The 12,436-nt window shown below is 30.4% G+C and overlaps 1 protein-coding gene across 6 annotated transcripts in view; it reads right to left on the bottom strand.

The window, feature by feature from the left end:
• LOC117167037 overlaps positions 1 to 12,436 on the bottom strand; it is a 196,575-nt gene that overhangs the window by 54,559 nt on the left and 129,580 nt on the right. The window contains exons 1-2 of one of the 6 annotated variants that reach the window (XM_033351602.1): positions 1,112 to 1,288; positions 887 to 919 (exon numbers count right to left, since the gene is read on the bottom strand). The exons of 3 other annotated variants lie outside the window; for them this stretch is intronic. The gene's annotated coding sequence lies outside the window, so the exon portion shown is untranslated. Of the gene's footprint in view, positions 1 to 886; positions 920 to 1,111; positions 1,289 to 7,061; positions 7,165 to 12,436 lie in introns of those variants that run through there. 2 more of the 6 variants (XM_033351600.1, XM_033351599.1) reach the window with 2 other exon arrangements.

Genomic DNA, 12,436 nt, shown 5'->3' with positions numbered 1-12,436 from the left:
GCAGAAGACTAAAAAAATGTTTATTTGGATAAAACAAAGCTTCGTTTGACTCTATATCAATGATAGAATTTTGCTTGAAACAAGCGAATATTTCTTGAAAGCAATCAAATATTTATTTGGCCCTATAAAAAAGAAATTATTTTTTTCATTCAAACAAACGGTTTTCTGAATGAATGAAGCGTCATCCTACGGTTATTTGAAGCATATTATATCCTATTATATTGCAGGCTGGCCCTGAGTTATTGCTATTAATGTATTGTTTTTGGAAGATAATGCAAAGGTTAGTAGAAAAGTGTTGCATGCTAAGTGCCGTACCTATTCAGTTGACGGACGGCAACTCGTACGACTTACTACTGGTACCGAGTAACCAGTGGACCTTACTGATTAAGCCAATGAAGGAACGCCACTGACTAAACCCTTGGAATTTCACTGATTGTCATTGATATACTTCTGGCTCTTTCAACCAGCGGGATTTCACTGGTTCAATTTAGGAGAAGGCGAATTATCATAACGAGGGGTTCCTTTGAAAAGAAAAAGAAAGAAAAACTGCAATGTAAAGGATTATAAGAGATTCTTTGAAGTTGCCTTGAATCGACATTGGGATGCTTGTTAACATGAAGAAGCCATTGAACTGTTCCTGTGGGCTGTACAAAATTCGACCACGTTACTGTACGCTAATTTCCACGTTGTCACGCTGCATAAGCCTTACGGCTATTGTTCACTACCTCGAATCATAATTGGATGAACTGTACTCCTTTCGACGCGGCACTGCGTTTAGTTTCGAAACATTTGAAAAAAGGAAGTAAAAAACGCGATAAAAGCTCCGCATTCCTCTACGCAACAGAGTCCCGATTATCGCTGGTTAACGTAATCTGGTAGTACTCACTTTTTATGGAACAATTACGTAAACCTCTTCAATCTGAAAAAGTATATGTAATAAACGTAATCTGGAATAAAATCGAGAACATTTCAATTTCAAATGGCTCTGCAAAATTTAACGTGCGGAATTGATGGAAAGTTTAGCTAATAAGATTTTGAAAGAATCCGAATAACGTCTACGGGAGCGTCCACATAAAACGAGATGGTATTTTGAGAGATTTTTGAATCATACCTCCCTCTTGTGACAATTTGTAACATTTCGGTCAACCTCCCCTCGAAATTTGATGTGACACTGAAGCTGACGCCCCTCCTATTTTCAAATATGAAATATAAATGAATATTGAGCTTTTGAAACTATTCACTCAGGGAAATGTCCGCTTGTGTCAAAAGGACTCGTATGGATACAAATAAATTTTCTTCTTAAATTTGAGGTTGTGAGGATTTTCATTTGTCTCAAAAAGAATTTTTGGCAGCAAACATTACCCATTTGTGACCAACTTCACCTAATCTTGAAGCCAAATAATTCTGTTTTTATAAAGAAGATGTTCAGTTTGTTCTAAACAAAAGAGGCAAGAGAACTATGCTGTTCAAGACTATTTTTTCTCTGAGTGTTTCATACTATACTAGTATGAGAATACTTTTCATGAAATTCTCTACACTGTAAAAAATTCGTTTGAAAATTGCACTTTAAATTGTAAATTTACACATATAAAATGTCACTTTAGATGAATTAAAAATACAGGTTAGAAAGCAAATTTCCGCATGTTGTGTAGAATGACGTCTCTTACAGGTTTAATTCTATAACTTTGCATGAATTCATACGAGGTGTTGAAAATCACTGCGTTCAGAGTGTGTAAAAAAAGGACTCGCGCTGTACATAGTAAAATTCCCCAGACTGGTAAAATTACCGACTGCGCATAAATTGCTATTTTCTAACGAAAATTTTTCCTTTTTATAGTGATTTTAGATTCGTCCGTATAATATTCCACATTTGTGTAATCTTCGCGATAGAGCTTTTTTTTGCTCGTTTGTTCGCGTGTTATGAGCGAACGTACATTTTAGTTTGCCAACTTTATAGCTCATTTTCGGCGAAAGCATAAGTGCGAGTGATTAATTTTAAATGATAAATTTTATGCCATGTAAGCTTACGTAATTATAAATATATTCTTAATATGATCTTAATGATTTAAGTATTTGAGGCTAGATTGATATTTTGGAGAAATTTTCCACTTTCCGTTGTTTTATTTAACGTCACATATTAAATTTTATTTCAGTTGAGAATTTTAAACTTTTGTACAATTTTAGACATTTCTATACTAATTTCACGCCGCTGCGCGTGAGTCCACTTTTTACATACGTTTAGAGTTCTAAAATTCCACAACCTTTTTACAGTGTAGACGTTCTTTCATTTGAGAACAATGATATAATTTTATATATGACTTACACAGCTGACTAACTTTACAGAATAGGGACCGTCCATAAACTCTTTGCCCTTTTTTTTAAGAATTCTTTTTTTTTTAGTTTTAGAGCAATTTCCCCCTTTTCTCATTTTTTTCTTAAATTTGAATTGAATTAATAGGGCCCAAAGAGAAAATCCGAAAATTGTTAATCAAAAGTTTTGATGTTGTTGAAAAATCCACCTTTATATTATTGTTTTGAAATTCATCTCGTTTAGTTAAAAATTCTATTATTTGGTTCAAAATTTAATAATTTGGTTGGAAATGCAACTAATTTGTTTAAAAGTCTTCGCTCAATAATGTATTATTTTGGTTGAAAATGCATCCCTATGGTTGGAAATTTAACAATTGTAGTAAATTCAGTTCATTTTTAGTTAAATCGATTATCGACTGGATATTTAACTATTCCATTTTGGGTTCAAAATTTATCTTTTTAGTTGAAAATTTAAATATTTGGCTGAAATTTCATATTTTTTTTGTTAAAAATCCAAGTAATTTGTTAAAGATTCACATATTTTGTTAATAAATCCACTTTTATGCAAAAAAATCAGCTTCTTGGTTAAAAAATCGATTTCATGGAGGAAAATTAAACTCTTTGGTTAAATGTTAAACAACTTTTTTGCAAATTAATTTTCGTCGTTGAAGATTGATCAATCCGTTGATAATTCATTTTGCTAAAAAAATAGTTTTTTTTGGGTTGAATTTTTATTTTCTTCACTGTAAATGTAACTATACCCGGCCGTTTTATCCATTTCTATGGTTTAATAGATTTAAAAAAATAATACAAAGATAAAGTATTTTATATCCTATTAGTTTTCAGCAAAGGTTCAAGATTTTTGTTTTGCTTCTATTTATAAATAAAAAATCTAAATATAGCTCGAGTTTCTACTCGGTGACATGATCCCAAATACAATTTCGAATACAAAAACCGAGAAATTAATGAAGAAGGAATTTAGTGAATGATTCATGCTTATACGAATCATTTGTATTAAGTTGATGAATCTAAAAATTATGCATAGAGATAAATATTTTACTTCTGGAGGTGTTTTATTATGTTTAAATGTTTGTCCCTGAAGTTTTTGTTGCCACTCAGTAACACTAATATTTTTGAACATAACTAGAAAAAAATAACTTCAAAAATTAAAAAAAAACACAATTCATAATTTGTATCTTATGATTGTCATGTTAAAGAATTCGTTTGCATTTTTTGAATGATTCCTAAAGATTCTAACTCTAAATATTTTAAAATAATTTTGAAATTTAGCATTTCAATCGGTGAAACTGCAGTAACTGTTTTATAGATGATGTTTTTTAATATAAAAATAAAAATTTTAAATCAATAATATTTATGGAGTTATTATTTACGTAAACGTATTATTTTAGTTTGAAGAATAAAATTAGCATAATAAATAAAAAGCACTAGTTATTAAATAATTTATAATTTTCTAAATCTCAGATTTTTTACTAAAGATTTTCATTTCAAAGCTAGAATACTTTTTACTTGTATTGTTCGATCACCAAAGTTACGCAACGCTATATGATTTTGGTTTGTACCCATAAATTTTTTCTGGCAAATAAATTAAGATCTTCGTAGTTTGGAGATTTCAAATTTCTTACAATATAAATATTTAAAAATAAATGTATAAATGGATAACTGCTTTTACATAACAGTGTTAAATTATATTATTGTTTCATGATTTTATATATAATTTCGTTTGATAATTGATCGGCGAATCATAAAATACGATTACTATTCAGATTATACGGGAAGGCCATGTGGGAAATTGCTGCAACTCGCAATTGGTGCAATTTCGGACCAAATGTGGCCGATTAAGAATAACAAATAGTAAATAGTAAATAAAAAATAAGAAGATACAAAATAAAAAAATAATACATAAATTATAAATTATTGTCACTAATTTATAGTTTACTCTTTTGGAAGAAATTGAGTTTTCTTTAAAAAGCATACGTTTTAAAATTTGTTTAAGCTAAAATTTAGTATTTAAATGTACTTAATTATTTAAAAATTTGAAACAATTCATACTAGATGAATGAATTATAATTAAATATTTAATTTTTTGGTAATTCGACGGTCATTATAGGATTTTGACAAATATTAACAAACTGGAGATAATATCATAAAAAATGCTGTGTTAGTGTGTTATATACTGTCTTTATTTATATGTAACACCGGGGAGAACTAAATGCTAACTCTATTTTCATTTCCATCAGATTGTATAATACACATCTAGCCTTATCCATTTATCAACACAATCACTAATAAAAAGTATCAATCCACCTAAACACAAAATAATAATGTACTCAATCGGTTGTAAATTGTTCCTCTAAAAAGGTGTTTTGCTTTTCTAATTAAAATTAGATTGACTGTTATTTTAGAAGTACACACTTCAATTTTAGAACTAAATGATGCATTTAAAATAGACAATGTGGAATAGTTATTAATAAAACTAGTATTCTAAAACAATCACTAATTACTTGTACCCATTTATTTGATATATTTGCATCTTTTTGCATTTAAAAGCCTGGACCTTATTATCAAGAGAGGTATCATTGTATTTTTAAGGCTCGCGCATTGTCGGCGAAAGGAACAGTAATGGGACAAAAAATAAAGAAACATGGACACTCTTGTAAAAGATGCGTGCATGTAATCTCCATTACAAGCATCCTTTGAAATGTCAGATGGATACTGGCTGCAAGGTCATATGAATAAACAAATTAAGTCATGATGAAAGCTACAACTTCTAACGAAAAAATGATAATGCGCTCTTGAAAAAATTTGGTTACTGTGCCATGCCATATAGTATAATCTCATGAATGGATGAGGAAATTTATAGTAATTGTTATCGCCTCTTTGCATTATAACCAAATGCACTTTAAATTCTTTACTAGTCTTAAGAGCGGCAAGTTTCTTTTGTGCAAAATGCAAAATGGTTACTTCGAGGACTTTGTCCTGCTGGTATTTATGGCATCGTCCCTCAGCGTTCAGAGGCGCTCCTAATTACTGAGTTTTCGTCGAAAAAAATCGAAAGTGGGTAATGTATGTACGGATGCTTAACTGACGTTTGCAATCGGCTACCGTAAGCTACTCTCAAACAATGCCGGACCGGAGCTGCTGAGCTCCAAGAGGGAGGAGTTCGAGAGGTTCAGGGTGGACTTCAAGGACAGCAAGAGAAGGAAAGAGAAAGATGGCGGTAATGTTGCTACGAGAAAGGTCAAATACCGCCATAATAATGTCTCTCTTTACCAGAATGCTTCGAAGACTTACAACGCCACCAAGTCTGCAATTACGAGGCGACACCTGTAAAAAATCGAAATCCTCCTACTGAGCTCCACCCGCAGTTCATTAATTAATTCTCCAGGATTTTTCGCCCCTTGTCATGAGCACGAGCGATATTTTCCATACAAATTATCGTTCGGCTTATTATTCTGAAGCCTGAGAGAAATTATAGGTATGGGGGGAGTTATACGATATGAATTATTGGAAATGCTACTCTATAGATGGTAAAGGCTATTATCTACATCGCACGAGCTACCATATGCTACCATCACTTATACCACCTATAACAGATTTTACAATTAATAATGTATTTATAGTGTACAAAGCAGTTTAGTTACGATTTTCTTATAAAGGGATAAAACTGGTTATTATTCAATTTTACATTCAATAGTTAAGAAAGTAATACATTTAGGATTTAGCAATTTTAAATTCAGATTACAAACACGAAGCCTTCAAATTTGAATAAGTTTGAAATATTAAAATTTTTGCAATTTTAAGGCAATAGAAGACTATTTTCAGAATGATTAGCTATTTTTATGTTTAATTCTATGGTCAAAATACAGGGAAAAGAATAAAGTTTCATTTTGAATCAAGAAATGCCGTCAAAATCTACTGAAACAATATTCAACCGCAATTGGCTCATCTTGCAGCAATATCAATATTGAAATCAATTAAATTTATTTTCAAGTTTTACATTGATCAAGAGAACGAATATAGAGTAATTAGCGTCGAACGGAATTCTAAAAGACACAGATGGATAATAAATTAACAAAAGATTCAGTAGATACTTTATATCAAAAGAAATTAACAATATTGTAAAAATACACAATGATAAACCACGGCAACTTAGTTATTAGCATAGGCTAATGATTGAATGATTAGACATACATACATGCCTTCTGTAAATTATTTTTATCATGAGGTGAACAAATAATTGATCTAACTAAAGTAATAGTCGATGCAAATTTTGAACAATTTCGAGTGCATTTTTGTAAAGACATTAGTCATTAGCTCTTTAGATTTTGTGGACAATCATTATGATTCCGCTTTATTCACATTGCAAATTATTGGCCACCTATTTATCGATACACAAATATCATTTAAACACAACATTCGTGTATCTTTAGTCACCAAATTCACTTGAAATCCAAAAGTTTCTAGTTGAATCTATCGTAACTATGAAAAAACATTGTTTTCAACAAGCGGGCACTCCTAGCCTCAACACCTTGTTTAAATTCCTTATTTCTTCAGCATCACCGGTTTTATTCACTCTGGCATTTGAGCATACTAAACTGCACTAATATGGCTTGTATTTTATTAATAGTTTTATTTGTAAACATTCTTTCATAAAAGGATATGAAAATTAGGTGGCCAAACATTGTATTGATTACCATGACTGAAGTTAAAAATAAGTGTAATAAAATTACCTGAAATAAAATTGAATCCCTATTGTTCTGAGTAGAGGATCTCGTATTTTACAGTTTGACCAATGAAAGTTATGTTGATTTCTTACAATCATTCAAAGATAACCTGCAAATTATAAAAACTTGACACACATTTTTTTTTAACGCTGTGTTTTTCGAACGAGTATACGTCGCAAAAATTAATATTACTATTAAAATAATATTAATTCATAATCATTATTATTATTCTATTAGCTTCTAAATACATGCTAGATTAAAATTGTTGTATTTCAGCTATTCAAATTTTTTAAACAATGGTGTTATTTTTGTAGTTAAACGTAATATTCGTTTCGGTTTAAGATGCGTTCGTTTGGGCAAATTACGTTGTTCTTTTCTCATATTAAATCAAGGACTTGGTTCTTTGAGTCAATTAATATTTTTTCAACTTTGTTCCATGCTTATTTTTAATGATATATCGCATCTTAGGATCACACAAATATATACTCATATTAAAACCCCATTTTATTGTTTCAAATAAATATTTGGTAAAATTTAAAGCCCATTAACTAAAATAAATATTAATTTGCAAAAATAATATCATACTTTTGACCTAGACGAAACCATTTCTTTATATTAAAGAACATTTCCTAGGAAATATTTAGTACGATCATTTCTTTAAATCAAGCAATTTTCTTTTTATTCAAGATACGTCTGTTCTCAGTTTAGATTTTGGTCTTGTAGTTCATGGACGGGTCATACTGTAATAGAATAAATTAAGTAAATGGATGTTTCGATCGGAAATGCTATCATAGATATAATTCAGGCGATTACCAAAAAGAGTACATCTATCTTCTCCTGTACGAAGGAAAATAAAAAACTGTTAGGTTAAGTTTGGATTAATCGATCTTTACTTATCTGACAACGATCGTGATTATCACGTCAACTGTATCCTTGTGTATATGTTTACACGTCGTGTCAATTGATGTCATGAACTTGTAAGCGTGAACCTCTTGTCAGCAGCACATACTTCACGCATGTATACAGGGCGAGACATAACATATTTTAGCTCCCAGATTCCAACTTTTTCGACGGAATTAAATGCGCTAATTTTCGATTTAATGAAGATTTACGACGTCATGTATCCTTACTTAACAGCGACTATGTAAGTACTTTGAACCGCAGTAGTTACCTATCCAGTAGGTACCTTGTAACCTGCGCAATTACTATTTTTGATACTTGGTAATCAAGATTGGTAAATAGATTGTGCTGCTTGGCCATTACAATTGCTGTACTGCACGAAGAAAAATAGTTTCTACAATCTAATGGGACATCTAGATAGTTGAGATTTAAGCCTTGAATTCTTACAACAAGATCTTATAAAGGACCCCCCACAAAATGTACGGTAAATGGCTTTTTGTGAAAAGTGTATTTATACATTTTTTTGTAATTTTTGCTCAAAAATTTGTTGTTAGTTATAGCTAAATGCCTCACATAGATCAGACCCATTGGAACATTTGTTTTGTATACATAAACGTGGAAGATCCACTATTTTATGTAAACAGGAGGTTTGTGGTGGTTTTACCATTCCCTGAAGGTCTGAAAATTGGGGTGGTCGTTATTTTATAAAGCATTTAAAGTGTTAGACTCCCACGCTCTGATTTCGCGAGATGAGAAAAAGATTCCCTGTAATTTTGATCTCAATCGGATAATATTTACTAATATTTGCTTTTTATATAATATTTATATATAATAATATATAATATTTACTTTTTCAAATTTTAATAAAATCTAATATCCACCTTGTGAGTGATAGCTTTAGCCTAAAAAATACGGTCATATGTAAGATTTAAAATTAATCGAAAATTCAAAATGGCGGCAATCACGATTTTAGCAAAAATGGGATTTTTTATAATCTTCCGAGAAAATTACTTGAAACCTGTTTGAAAAAGACCTTTTTATAACACATGTATCGACAATTTGACTTTCGATGCTCCCGTAGCGGGTCGAAAGTCGTGTTTTTAACTCTAGACTAGAAAGTAGAAACAGGCGACTGCGAAGTAACTTTACGCCGTAACCGGTATCGAAAGTATATACATTCTACTTTATCTGCAGTTGTCTGCAGCCATTCTCCCTCTAATCGAACCTCGTTTCGAGAATCGTGTCATTCTAAACCATATCTGTGACCATCTACATATTTATAAATAATAAGAACTTTGATGAGACGCAAAGAAGTTTCATGCATCTGAAGTCAAATTTTCGATACATTTTTTATGAAAAAGTGTATGCGCAAGTCGGGGTGAGGCAACAATTTCGCTCGTGTGATATCTGCCCTCGCTTCGTTCAGGCAGCTAGCTTCACACTTGAGAAAAAGAATAGTGATATGTATAGCACAAAATTTGGTAAAATTATAAAATATTGACAGATATAATTTCGTGAAAATCGCATTTTTTGTCATTTTTAACAAAATATTGTCAAAATTGGCTAATAAATCAATGGTATCAGCAGGAATAAACAAGGCATGCATAATTACCACAATTCTGAAAAATAAAAAGCTGCCAACGCAATAACCAAAAACATTGTTTTTAAATCTTTCGTCGAAGTTGGTATATTTCGTGATAGAATTAAGTTTATTAACGAAAATAAAGTAAGGAAATGAAATAGAAATAATAACAAAAAATCGTGTCTCCAAAAACATGCTATTGCTCCGCTATCACTTATGCATCACTAGCTCATTCCTACTGATATAATTGATTTACTAACCACTCTTGGCCAAATTTAATTAAAATTTTGTTTTGTTTACATCACTCTTTTTTAATTTAAAAAATTTGTTTCAACTAAGTTTTAATTAATTTATTCGAAAAATGCAAAAATTCCCCATCTTTGTGAAACTTGTAATCGCCGCCATTTAGAATTTTGGGATGATTTTTAAATTTACACATAGCCGCTGTTTTAGACTGTCGAAAGCTATCACTTCCTATACGAGCCTTAGACTTCACGACAATTGGAGAAAGTTATCTTTATCTTTATGTTATCTTTATCTTTATTTAGGAGGTATTTTTTAGGTTGTATTTTTAAATTTATTTCACTCCCCAAAAGTTTAATAATGAAAATCTTTTGCGATTTGGTTTCTTAGTTTGAATATTTAGAAGGTTGTTAAACCAACCCTTCACATAATGTCAACACCTTTTCCTGATAGGGTGGTTAAGCCGATACTTTTTTTAAATTTGTATTTGAAGACGTGTTGAGTGTGGATGGATCGAAAATTTAATTGGTTCCGAAATGTTACCCATGATTTTGAGCTATGGTGTCCTGTTTATTAATTATTAGAAAAAAAAGTTAAGTGATGGAGAATCTGAAAGTTTTAGCTTAGATCCGCGGCCAACTGATCCCCATTCTCCCCTACGTTCGTCACATTTATTGCGCACTGATTTCCAATCTTAATAGTAAAATAAAAAACTCCTGTGGTTTTGGTTTTTTGGAAATGTAAATTTTCTTGTTTCAATGTTTAGGGGATGTTAAACAACCTGTAACATAATTTTAAAGACTTAACCTGCTAGGACTTGTTTAACATGTTTATTACAAACTGACTTCCGATATCGATAGTATATTAAAAAAAATATCTTATGAATTTGTCTGTTATGAAATGTCGCTTTCCTTGTTTAAAGATTTATAACATGTTAAAAAAACCCTGAAATAATGTCAGCGACTTTCTCTGCTGGGATATTTGATCACATTAACTTATAATTGATTTTAAACCCTGATAGTGCAATAAAAAAACGGTGGCTTTTTTGTTAGTAAATGTCACTTTCCTTGTTTGAATAATCAGGGAATGTTAAGACAGTTTAGATTTTGGTTGAAACTCTTTTTATATTTACGTTTAGATTTTGAAAATCTAACAATTATCAAGTTCTAGTTTTTGCTTATGTAGTTTATTTGGTTCAGTGTTTTCCCATTTTATTACCCAGTAATTTACATTTATTCAATTACAAAGGATTGCTAGTTTGGATTTTAATGAACCAAACAAGGGTAATCTAACTTTTAAATAGTCAGTCTGTACTTGGCCGATAACATTTTCCCTACAACAAAAGTTTAATTAAAAACAAATTACAATTCTGATATTTTAATCTTCTTTTATGCAAATAACAATAGATATTATTAAGTTATGCTAAGATTATGCATTAATAAAAAAAGCTGAATCGCAAAACTAGAGTAAATTGTGTTTTCTTACCGCAATCTTGTTAGTTCATTGTTTCGCCACTATGTGTATTACAACTTACCTGAAACAAATAAAAAAATATATCAAGCAACATATAAAGAGAATTTAATTGCACTATAATAAACATTCGACTGTAACGTTTGGTTTAGAAATAGCCAATTTGTTTGCAGTTTAAAAAAACTGACCGATTTATACTGTTTGATTTTTTCAAATTATAAGTCAAATAAAGAAGTTTTACCCCTCGAAGTACTCCATCGGATGACTGTTAATTCTACCACAAAAATGTTTAAGTTATAAACTACAAAAAAGTCGAAAAATCATCATCATATTTAAATAAATATTTTTATTCCTATAAGCAAAAAATGAAGAAAAAATAATTGAGCTCGTCATTAAAAACATCTATTGGAGTTACACGAAAAGATTTAAAATAAAAAATTATTTCAGTTTCTCACGTCTACAGGAAGTTGAAAATTATTGGTTTTGTTGTTGTAATAGTTGGAGATTTTCAAATGGCATGAGGGTCCTCTATTCCTGATGTACCAGAAAATTATTAAAATTTTCTACATGAAAAGAAAATTACTCCAAAAAATCGTAAATTATTTATATTTCGACTAAAAATCGACATTTTTCGCCGCCTCTTAATGGACACAAAAAAATTATAAATTTTCTAAAACTATATATTTAAGTTCTAATGCATGTATTTTTTTATAAACAAAAAAATCTTTTCTTAGCGCTAAGGGCTGTGTTTCTTCACACAAGACATTTTTTCTTTTCTTACACCTCTAATAGGTATCCTTAATGATTGTACCAATACTTTTTTATTCATTTGTTGCTACGAATAAAAAAAATCATTCAACACGGCATATTTGAAGAAGCTCTTAAAATCATCCGATCGAGTTCTTCCAGTAGTCAATCTTCATTTTTTGACTTATATTTTCAAAAATCAAGATGCGTTTTCTTTTTTCAAGAAAAGCTTTTTTTTAACCATTTTGCTCTATATAGTTGATGCATTTGCGTGAAATAACCATGTTCAAGCAAACGGTACAACTAAAAGATGATAAAAATTTCAAGGAATATCAGACAATTTATGTATTTCCAAGTGTCGACCTTGGGTTAATTAATTTTCGGTATTTCCAAGTTGACGCAATTCCAAGATAGGATTTCTGTTATAAAACAAACAAGG

The sequence above is a fragment of the Belonocnema kinseyi genome, chromosome 2, assembly GCF_010883055.1.
Source record: "Belonocnema kinseyi isolate 2016_QV_RU_SX_M_011 chromosome 2, B_treatae_v1, whole genome shotgun sequence".
Taxonomy (NCBI): Eukaryota; Metazoa; Arthropoda; class Insecta; order Hymenoptera; family Cynipidae; genus Belonocnema; species Belonocnema kinseyi.
The sequence above is the reverse complement of the archived record's forward strand: the minus strand, read 5'-3'. Positions and strand labels throughout refer to the sequence as shown.